Below are 12,226 nucleotides of genomic sequence, written 5' to 3' on the forward strand. Positions count from 1 at the left end.
CTGGGATGCCTTACAATGTGCTGTTCAGAAGAGATCTCCACCCCCTCGTACTCTTACGGATTTATGGCCAGCCCTGCAGGATTCATGGTGTCGATTCCCTCCAGCACTACGTCAGATATTAATCGAGTCCATGCCATGTCGTGTTGCGGCACTTCTGCGTGTCGCGGAAGCACTATACGATATTAGGCGGGTGTTTGTTTCTTCGGTTCTTTAGTGTATTAGATGTTAGTTTAGATGTGTAGATGATGTACTGTGTCTACCGACTGGCGCCACTAGACAACTTATCATAGTCCTGGAACATCGAAACTCACAACACAAAAACAAACAGATCACCATGGAGCTTCGTGAAAAATCCATTAACATCCTTTCACCCTGAATTTTAAACTCACTCTTAAACCTTTCTTTTATTTCCTCCATTGCTACTTAGATGTAAAGACTGACGAGTGTGGGGTGAAGGACACCATTCATGCCCTACGTCGTTTTTAATCCGCCTCCAGAACCGAATAATTAGCGCCGCTGACTTCGGTGCAGACGGATTTGTGTTCGATCCGCAGTACCTCGACGAATTTTCCTGTTGTAGAGATAAGAGGCTCCACTCAGCCTCGTGAGACTAATCATAAGCTGCCTGACTAAAGAAGAAGAGGCATCATCGTGATGCATCTACCACCAATAAGGTTTGAGGTATTGACGACTTACTGATCACATGTCCCACAATCACAGATCGCTCCTCGTACTCTCTTATAGGCAGCAGACGGCCAGTCCGAACATGTCTAATCCGTGAGTGGTGGTTATGTTTCCTTGCCTCTTTCTTTTTTTTAGAATGCACCCGTACTAACATGTAACTACACTACTGTCTGTGAAAATTGAAACACCAAGGAGGAGACATGTGATTACAATGAAATTCATTACACAGATTGGGGAGACTGAAACACACAAATGGTTAGGATTACAGCGCTGTACGTGAACTTTGACTGTCAGAATTCAATACAGTGCGAAGCTGCCACGTGCTGCAATCAGAGCCTCAAAACGTTGTGGAATGGAATCGAAAACAACTTGGATATTCTGTTGTGGGACACAATATCACATGTTTTGTAGACGCGTCCACAAGGCATAGACAGTGTTCACAGGAGGACCAGAATGAACAAGCTGCAGGCTGGCGACATCCCAGGCATGTTCGATGGACGGCGCATCAGGTGATCGTGCAGGCAGCAGAAGAAATGCTGTCCGTCATTCTTTGAAGCAAGTTTGCTCCTTCCTGGCCACACGTGTCTGGACATTGTCATGCTGAAATATGGGATGTGGATCTGCCAGCAGTTGGAGCAGTGCCTCGGTCTCTATAACACACTTGTTGTAGCAGTTACTGTTTAGATTGCTCTCAGTACGGAGGAGGGGAGATCGCACATTATAACTAATGGTGCCCTAACTATCACACTTGGCATTCGTCCACTATACCGCTAAGCAATGCTGTCTTCCCGATTACATTCACCTTGGCATCATTTAACAAATACATCGCCACTACTGTACGACAAGTAGGAGCGGGACGCATTCGAAAACACTACATTTTGCCACTCACAGCACCAATGACAGTGTTGACGTGCCCTTGGCAGCCTGAAACTTTGGTGGTTACAGGTCAGCGGAAGCCAACACAATGGCACGCATGCCACCAGTCTTGCCCTCAGCAGAAGGCATTGAACAATCAATGCAAACACGTCCTGTTGCAGAGCCCCATCGCCGAGCTAACACTGAGAACAAAGCTATTGTCAGTAATGGCCATGCAGACAACATGACGGTCATCCCTCACAGTGTCAATTCATGTGCTCGACTTCCTGTTCGTCACTGTGTTTCACACTCTTCTATCATTGGTTCCAAACATGCATCACATATGAGTCTCATTGTTATGGAGTGATAAAGCGAATCATTCCGCCCCTTTACAGCTCATTCACATACTGATATTGCTCTCTTTCACACTGACAAAGCCTACCAGCACTTGCTTACATGTCCCCACTTCATTGGTGGCGCTGCACCACTGAAATCATGGCTTAGCACTGACTTGTCGAGTCACTCAAATGAGGGAACTGCCACACATACATGCACACCATCTCTCTGTAATGTTAATCACTTAAGCCATTCTCACACAGGGTGGGACAGCTAACATTGATGTTGGCATGGATGACAAATCCAACCTCATGAGACAGAGCCCCCCTGTGATATGGGGCATGTCAGTTAACTAGTGCATATGCTAGTCATGTTGTTATGTCCATAGACATGTTATAAGACTAAAAGCAAAGTTCCATGATCAGTCAGTGAGGACATGTTAAAAATATGTCATGCAGAGTGTATGTCCAGCATTTCCTCCCAACCCCATGGATCGATTTCGGTAAAACATGGCACAGAAACATCAGGCCTTGTCACTATCAGCACTGTGGGGATTATAACATCCCAGCTCCAATAAGAGTGGAGATGTGAGCAAAAACGTGTTTTTTCCAGCACTTGGTGTATAGGCTACCCTGCATGACTGGCATTCCATGTGGGAAGACTGTCAGCTAGTTCTGCAGGGTAGCCTACATTTCATAGGTAAGAAACAGTTTTCCAGACCCCAACATGTATACTGTCCTGTATGACAGGCATGTTGTGGGAGTAGTATTGACTTACTATATAGAATGGTAATGCAGAGGTTACACATACTGATGAGCATGGGTGGGGCCAGGCTGATGGTGGTGGTGGTGGTGGTTAGTGTTTAACGTCCCGTCGACAACGAGGTCATTAGAGACGGAGCGCAAGCTCGGGTTAGGGAAGGATGGGGAAGGAAATCGGCCGTGCCCTTTCAAAGGAACCATCCCAGCATTTGCCTGAAACGATTTAGGGAAATCACGGAAAACCTAAATCAGGATGGCCGGAGACGGGATTGAACCGTCGTCCTCCCGAATGCGAGTCCAGTGTGCTAACTACTGCGCCACCTCGCTCGGTGCCAGGCTGAGATCGACAGAGGAGGGGATGGAGATTGCAAGGGAAGGAGGGAATAGACAGTGAGAAGAGGAGAGAAGGAGATGCATGAGGCTGGTGGAAGATGTAGTGGAGTAGTTGGCAGGTAGAAAAGGAAGACATAGAGTCAGATGACGAAAGAGAGAGGGGGGACAAGGATATGGCCAAAGATAAGGGGGGGGGGAGGATACGGCCAGATATGGGGGTGAGGGAAATGGACAAAAAGAATGGAAGGAGGAGATGAAGAGACAGAGACTGAGGGGAGGAGGAGACAGATAGACGTGGAAGGGCGAGATGCACAGACAGAGAGGTGGACACAGACGGGGGGAAGTGAACGTGTATTCAATATACATGTCGAACGCTTAAGCTGGTGAAGCCGCGGGAGAAAGGTTAGTCAGCTTATAAGGCTTCACTCCTAAGACCGAGCGCACATTTGTTTACATAATATCGAATATTGCAGATATTATTTCTACTTATCTGATAAGGAAGTCCCACAACGGCGACAAAGACAATTTGATATCAACAAGATGCAAATCCCCTACACAATGCTCTACCGACTACGCTATGCTGACCTTCTGCAATGAACGACCTTTTATTGTGTGTTACGAACTTCTTGCCGAAATATCGCAGGACTTATTTTGTGTTTCACGCGAGACAATGGCTTCTCAACGTGAAATAACACGAACTGACGTCACAAAGCTGGTACAGTTCCACGGCAACGTCTGCTAAATCGTCCCATGTGAGGACAGCTTTAAGCCGTCGACACAAGGAGCGTGTACTCGAACGTTGAGCGTGCCGAATTTCTGACGTTATAGCGTGGAAAAAGCACGGTGGTGAGTCTTTCTGGGCGTCCTGGGAAATATCTAGCATGTCAGGTATTCTGAACATGCTTTTGAACGTAGACCAATGAGATGGAAGAAAGCCCATACGTAGACATGACGTTTCTAAGCACCAGCCAATTGCGGGTCTCTCGAGTACCCGTCGTTAATCATACGATTTGTTATAGCAAAACGACCAGAAACGTCATACTGGCGGGTAAAGAATTATTGGAAGTTGCGTATTATGATAGTATGCCGTTTCAAGACAACGGAAAATTCAGGATCCATCAAAAATGCACTTTTGTTGGTACAATGTATTACCGTTAAATGTCAGTTACATTATCTACGATTAAAGTCTTCAGGGGACGGTACGTGTAGCATGACGAATGGAGATGCGCACTATAAATGTAAACAAAATGCGTTGCTGGTTCGCGTCCCAAAGGATGCAATTTTTTTGTAACCTTCGTGTTTTATGACAGCTTTTAATACTTTCTTATTAATGCAACATAAGAATATTCTACAATATTCGATGTTCAGTAAATGTAAGTGCGCTTGTTCTGAGGAGTGAGTTTGTTCGACTGGCTTTATCTACAAGAAAACTTGCATCACTTGCAGTAAAATATTTAGTACTTTCTTGTTTCAGGCCGGCCACTGTGGCCGAGCGGCTCTAAGCGCTTCAGTCTGGAACCGCGCTGCTTCTACAGCCGCAGGTTCGAATTCTCCCTCGGGCATGGACGTGTGTGATGTCCTTAGGTTAGTTAGGTTTAAGTAGTTCTAAGTTCTAGGGGACTGATGATCTCAGATGTTAAGTCCCATAGTGCTTAGAGGCATCTGAACCATTTTTGCATTTTTGTCGCTAGAGTGCGCTGCGGTAGCTCATTCCACGCTGAGGCACACGTTTCGTTTGCCCTAGTCGCATCGTTTCTAAGCGTTCAGTAGTGCGTTGAACACGGTACGGTCAACGTTGACGTTCGAAAGCACTGTCCGTGCGCCGACGGCTTTACCATTGCTCTGCACTTCTTCCGATTTTGGAGTGATTCCTCCTTGGTGCTGCAATTTTCGCAAACAGTAGCGTATCTTTTCGACGCGCCACCAACGCCAAATAACAGGTCGTTTCAAGCAGAGTATACAAGGTGGTCCATTGATCGTGACCGGGCCAAATATCTCACGAAATAAGCGTCAAACGAAAAAACTACAAAGAACGAAACTTGTCTAGCATGAAGGGGGAAACCAGATAGCGCTTTGGTTGGCCCGATAGATGGTGCTGCCATAGGTCAAACGGATATCAACTGCGTTTTTTAAAATAGGAGCCCCTATTATTTATTACATATTCATGTAGTACGTAAGTAACTATGAATGTTTTGGTTGGACCACATTTTTCGCTTTGTAATAGTTGGCGCTGTAATAGTCACAAATATATGGCTCACAATTTTAGACGAACAGTTGGTAACAGGTAGGTTTCTTAAATTAAATTACAGAACGTAGGTACGTTTGAACATTTTATTTCGGTTGTTCCAATGTGATACATGTACCTTTGTGAACTTATCATTTCTGAGAACGCATGCTGTTACAGCGTGATTACCAGTAAATACCACATTAATGCAATAAATGCTCAAAATGAAGTCCGTCAACCTCACGTGTAATGGCATTCCTCTCAACAGCGAGTAGTTTGCCTTCCGTAATGTTCGCACATGCATTGACGATGCGCTGACCCATGTTGTCAGGCGTTGTCGGTGGATCACGATAGCAAATATCCTTCAACTTTCCCCACAGAAAGAAATCCGGGGACGTCAGATCCGGTGAACGTGGGGGCCATGGTGCTTCGACGACCAATCCACCTGTCATGAAATATGCTATTCAATACCGCTTCAACCGCACGCGAGCTATGTGCCGGACATCGATCATGTTGGAAGTATATCGCCATTCTCTTATGCAGTGAAACATCTTGTAGTAATATCGATAGAACATTACGTAGGAAATCAGCAGACATTGAACCATTTAGATTGCCATCGATAAAATGGGGGCCAATTATCGTTCCACCCATAATGCCGCACCATACATTAACCCGCCAAGGTCGCTGATGTTCCACTTGTCACAGCCATAATGGATTTTCCGTTGCCCAATAGTGTATATTATGCCGGTTTACGTTACCGCTGTTGGTGAATGACGCTTCGTCGCTAAATAGAACGCGTGCAAAAAATTTGTCATCATCCCGTAATTTCTCCTGTGCCCAGTGACAGAACTGTACACGACGTTCAATTTCGTCGCCATGCAATTCCTAGTGCATAGAAATAAGGTACAGGTGCAATCGATGTCGATGTAGCATTCTCAACACCGACGTTCTTGAGATTCCCGATTGTCGCGCAGTTTGTCTGCTACTGATGTGCGGATTAGCCGCGACAGCACCTACTTGGGCACCATCATTTGTTGTAGGTCGTGGTTGACGTTTCACATGTGGCTGAACACTTCCTGTTTCCTTAAATAACGTAACTATCCGGCCAACGGTCCGGACACCTCGATGATGCCGTCCAGGATACCGAGCAGCATACATAGCACACGCCCGTTGGGCCTTTTGATCACAATAGCCATACATCAACACGATATCGACCTTTACCGCAATTGGTAAACGGTCCATTTTAACACGGGTAATGTATCACGAAGCAAATACCGTCCACACTGGCGGAATGTTACGTGATACCACGTACTTATACGTTTGTGACTATTCCAGCGCCATCTATCACAAAGCAAAAAATGTGGTCCAACTAAAACATTAATATTTCTTTACGTACTACACGAATATGTAATAAAAATGTGGGTTCCTATTTAAAAAAACGCAGATGATATCTGTTTGACCTATGGCAGTGACATCTAGCGGGCCAACCATAGCGCCATCTGGTTTCCCCTTCCAAGCTAGACGAGTTTCGTTCTTTGTAGTTTTTTCGTTTGATGTTTATTTCGTGAGATATATTTGGCCCCGTCATTATCAGTGGACCAGCCTGTAGACACAAACGTGAATGGAACAGGAACGGATAAACCGATAGTCTTCCCATGAGTACCGTCCGTTACAACACGGCGTGCGGTAGTTCTCAGGCAGTGTGTGTGTTTGTTAGCTGGGAGCGCTGCAGGCGGCGTGGCGTGGTTGTACGTAGCCCGTGTTGGCAGCGGCGTTCGCTTAGCGAGACACGGCGTCTGATCCGGCCGCAGGCGCCGGCCGCACGTCGCTACAGCGGAGGCCACTCCACTCTGCCTGCGAGCACACGGCAGCCACAACCACCTCTGCTTCGCTCACAGCCGCCTACTGTGCCAGCCCGTTCACTCCTGTAGGCGGCGCTGGCGGTGTCTCACGCTGCGGACGTATCTTGTTCACACCGGCGACCGCTACAAGTCGATAAAACCGAACCTCGATTATTCGAAGTCCAAGGGGCTGTAGAAAAAGTTCGAATAATCGACGAGTAATGAGGAAAAGAGGTTCTCCAGGTGTCTAATGAAAGTATGCCAAGATTTGTGTAAAAACACGAAAGTACACTGCCGGCCATCAAAATTGCTACACCAAGAAGAAATGCAGAGGATAAACGGGTATTCATTGGACAAATATATTATACTAGAACTGACATGCGATTACATTTTCACTCAATTTGGGTGCATAGACCCTGAGAAATTAGTACCCAGAACAACCACCTCTGGCCGTAATAACGTCCTTGATACGCCTGGGCATTGAGACAAACAGAGTTTGGATGGCGTGTACAGGTACAGCTGCCTATGCAGCTTCAACACCATACCATAGTTCATCAGGAGTAGTGACTGGCGTATTGTAACGAGCCAGTTGCACGGCCACCATTGACCAGACGTTTTCAATTGGTGAGAGATCTGGAGAATGTGCTGGCCAGGGCAGCAGTCGAACATTTTCTGTATCCAGAAAGGCCCGTACAGGACCTGCAACGTGCGGACGTGCATTATCCTGCTGAAATGTAGGGTTTCGCAGGGATCGAATGAAGGGTAGAGCCACGGGTCGTAACTCATCTGAAATGTAACGTCCAATGTTCAAAGTGCCGTCAACGTGAACACTAGGTGACCGAGACGTGTAACCAATGGTATCCCATACGATCACGCCGGGTGATACGCCAGTATGGCGATGACGAATACACGCTTCCAATGTGCGTTCACCGCGATGTCTCCAAACACGGATGCGACCATCATGATGCTGTAAACGGAACCTGGATTCATCCGAAAAAATTACGTTTTGCCATTCGTGCACCCAGGTTCGTCGTTGAGTACACCATCTGCAGGCGCTCTTGTCTGTGATGCAGCGTCAAGGGTAACCGCAGCCATGGTCTCCGAGCTGATAGTCCATGCTGCTGCAAACGTAGTCGAACTGTTCGTGCAGATGGTTGTTGTCTTGCAAACGTCCCTATCTGTTGACTCAGGGATCGAGACGTGGCTGCACTATCCGTTACAGCCGTGCCTATAAGATGCCTGTCATCTCGACTGCTAGTGATACGAGGCCGTTGGCGTTCCGTATTACCCTCCTGAACCCACTGATTGCATATTCTGCTAACAGTCATTGGATCTCGAACAACGGGAGTAGAAATGTCGCGATACGATAAACCGCAATCGCGATAGGCTACAATCCGACCTGTATCAAAGTCGGGAACGTGATGGTACACATTTCTCCTTCTTACACGAGGCTTCACAATAACGTTTCACCAGGCAACGCCGGTCAACTGCTGTTTGTGTATGAGACATCGGTTGGAAACTTTCCTCATGTCAGCACGTCGTAGGTGTCGCCACCGGTGCCAACCTTGTGTGAATGCTCTAGAAAGCTAATCATTTGCATATCACAGCATCTTCTTCCTGTCGGTTAAATTTCGCGTCTGTAGCACGCCATCTTCGTGGTGTAGCAATTTTAATGGCCAGTAGTGTATTAACCCACTTGATTACAATGGATGTGGACGTCACATAGTCTACACAATACACACAGTCTGCAACATGCATGTATGACAGTAAAACTGAGACGTATAAGTTACATATGCTTAAATGTGTCAGTATACGTCTTTTCCGAATTATAGGTCAAGAGTCCAACAAAAGTAATGAATTATGTTCTGCAAATAGTAAGAAGGTGTTTCGGATGTAACACTGGAAATTATTCTCTCCCGTTTTTCGGTTTTTGTTACGTAAGTTACAAGATTTTTGCAAGTACACCGTCGTGTTTTTTAATGTTTGTCATTAATTTGCCTTGATGTTCATGATTATAGATATAAAACAGCGGAAGCAGTAGTCCACTGATAGTTATTACTGGCACTGTATCGACTGCATAAGCGACTCTGTCGGTTTTTGCACGTAGTTCTTGCAGGAAACCTGACTGACTGGCTTTATATACATCATTTTAGGAGAAAAGAAAAGCTTCGTTTTCACCTCAGCTACGAATTTGTCTATACTACCACCTACTAATGTCACCACCTACACACGTTTATTCGAGGCAAGCTTCGTAATTTTGCGACTTTCGTTTTGTATAATTTCTTGAATCTGTTTAACCAGGTAGTAGGAACCTGGAAATCAGTAATGTTTATCTCACTTGTACGTCAGAGCGGCCCGTCTCCTAACTCTCCCGGTACACTGACACTCACGTGCAGCCCTTAACCTTTCCGATAGCTTTTCTATTACACTTTTGTGTGTTTTATTTCGGCGCCTATTTCATACTTCGTGTAAATATTTCTTAGATTGATGCAATTTATGTTCAGATTTTACGAAACGACACCGGTTTTGTGCACTGCTCAAGTCTCACCCCTCTGTTTGATTAAAAAATTCACAGCCTTTTCTTTGTTACTGAAAGCTGTTACCGCACAGGTTTTTTTTTTTGGGCTTGTAATATAGTCTATTCTCGCTCTGGACTTTAGTTAGTACAACAATCTTCGTTCTAACTACAACTGGCGGAACCGTACGAGTTTCTTCCTGTATATTCTAATAATCATGTTTCCACAATTTCTGACGAAATGTCGACATCATTCAAATGAATGTTCAAGAAATTTACTAATAAATAAAACGTACATAGGTCTTCAGGAGAAGCAGATGATTTCAATCGCACCACACATTCTTCATATATCTTTGATATTATTAATTGTATTCCACATTACCGTTAAACTATGGAACGTGCACAATGATAGACACTATTATCAACAACTGTTAATTATTATAGATATTAAATGAGTTTCAGATTCGAGCGAATATGAACTGTGAACAATTGTGTCAGAAAAACTATCAATGTGTCAGAAAAACTATCAATGGAAACTGAAATTCGATTTACAAATTATTAACGCATTGTACCGTCAACCAAGGATATGTGCCCACTGTGTTGCACATATGCTGTCTGCTACGGCTATGGCAGAGATATTCATCTCTCCAGCCGCTTGGCAAGCTACGAATTCGCCGGTTTTCAAAATTAAAAAAAAAATACTCGCAGTGTGTCTTAGCAGCTAAAAGTTTGGCAGCTAAGTTATCACATCTTGAAGTCACCTTTCGTCAGAATGGTTATAGTGTGAGACAGATGAAACGTGCGTTGCGCTATCAGCCTTCTGTGCAACGGATGAGTGACGACAGCAACGAAGTGGCACCTAAGTCTACGGCCTTTTTGCCTTACGCAGGAAGCATTTCCAACAGGATTGGCCGTATTCTGCGGAAATGTGATGTGAAATGTGTTTTTCGACCACCGTCCAAGATGAAGGCCCTGTTGGCGTCCGTAAAAGATGATCTTGGTTTGCGTAAGGCTGGGGTCTATCGTATTCCTTGCAGTTGTGGCAGGTCATATATTGGTCAAACAATCAGGACTGTGGAAGACCGGTGTATTGAACATAAGCGTCACACACGCTTACAACAGCCGAGCAAATCCGCTATTGCAGAACACTTCCTTGACACCGGTCATCCTATGGAATACAACACGGAGATTCTGGCTTGCACGTCCAGCTATTGGGATAGTGTTATTAAGGAAGGTGTTGAAAACAAACTATCAAGCAACCTTATTAACAGAGATGATGGATTTTGTTTAAATGCTGCTTGGAATCTGGCTGTGTCTCTCATCAAAAAACAGAGGGACAGAATTAGTGCTACCTCACCTGTTGATTAGTCGCTATCGATATTTCTGGTGTTGGTCATCTTTGTGTTGACACTTGTTCTGTGTGTGGTATCTTCCTGTTTTCCTCTGTGACCGAGGTATTAAATTTCCTTGCGCATTTCTTCTTCCTTGCATTTGTGCCTTGAGAATGGCAGGGTGTGCTCCTGTCGAAATATCGGCGGTGGTCAACGACGTCACCCGACAGCAAACCCGTAAGTTGTTCGAACATTCAATTCGCCGGGAAAAGTTAAGGTCTCACAATCCATATTACGTTTAACACACGTGTGCATATGTTCTGCAGAACGGTGGTGTGTCCTGCTGGAGCGCCGTCTGTCGCTGGCTGTTTTTGTTACGATCCCTAGGCAACTAAACAACGCTACTCAACTGTCATAGGTACCAAAGACTCGTCCCCCAGACCATATACGTTGGTATTCCATGCAGCAGTCGCTGGGCTGCCTCGAGACGACCGGTCTGTTGTCGACTCTTGTCCAGCAGACGTGGAAGGCGCCAGGCCGTCGCACGACTCAGCAATCGATAGTCGTAGTCGCGGTCGCTCGCAGCCACTGCCCTTGCGCCACTCGTTTCCCTTTGCCTCCAGCATTTGAGGCTAACGTGCACAGTAGAACTTTCGATTTCATTCCTTGTGAGGAGCATTGTTCCTACAAGGTGGTGGACAGGAATATGGATACACCGCGAAAAATCCGCGCTTGTACATAAATCCAAATTATAGTCAAGCCTGCAAATTGCGCTGTCCTATAATATTTGTTCAAGAACGATATCTGTGCAATGTCCTCAATATGTTGAAAGTGTGTTCAAAACAGTGTTCTCTGCAGTTGTGAGTGCACTGTACTGCAACTAAGTGAATTCGAACGTGCGTAAATTGTTGGTGCTCCTATGGCGAGTGCTTCCGTAACCAAGGTGTTTAAAGATGCGCTGTATAAAACATTTATACGGCATAAAGGGAAAGCGGAAATACGTCGCGCACTAAGTCAAAACGCGGACGGCAGTGTGTGTTGATTGAGGGTGACAAACGGATGTTAAAGAGGATCGTGACGAAAAAGAAGACAATGACAGCTGCGTAAGTCACCGCAGAACTGAATGTCGCACTCGCGAATACTGTCAGCACCGGATCAACACGAAGGAAGCTCGAGAAGCTGTGAATTGCAGAGCGGGCTGGTACTGCAAAGCCACTCATCAGTTATGCAAATGTCCGTAACAGGAAAACCTGGTGCCGAAGCCATAGAACCCGGACTATGGAGCAATGGAAGAAAGTACTTTGGTCGGATGATTCTTGTTTCACACTGTTTCGCACTTCTAGCCG

Source organism: Schistocerca piceifrons, chromosome 8, assembly GCF_021461385.2.
Source record: "Schistocerca piceifrons isolate TAMUIC-IGC-003096 chromosome 8, iqSchPice1.1, whole genome shotgun sequence".
Classification (NCBI taxonomy): domain Eukaryota; kingdom Metazoa; phylum Arthropoda; class Insecta; order Orthoptera; family Acrididae; genus Schistocerca; species Schistocerca piceifrons.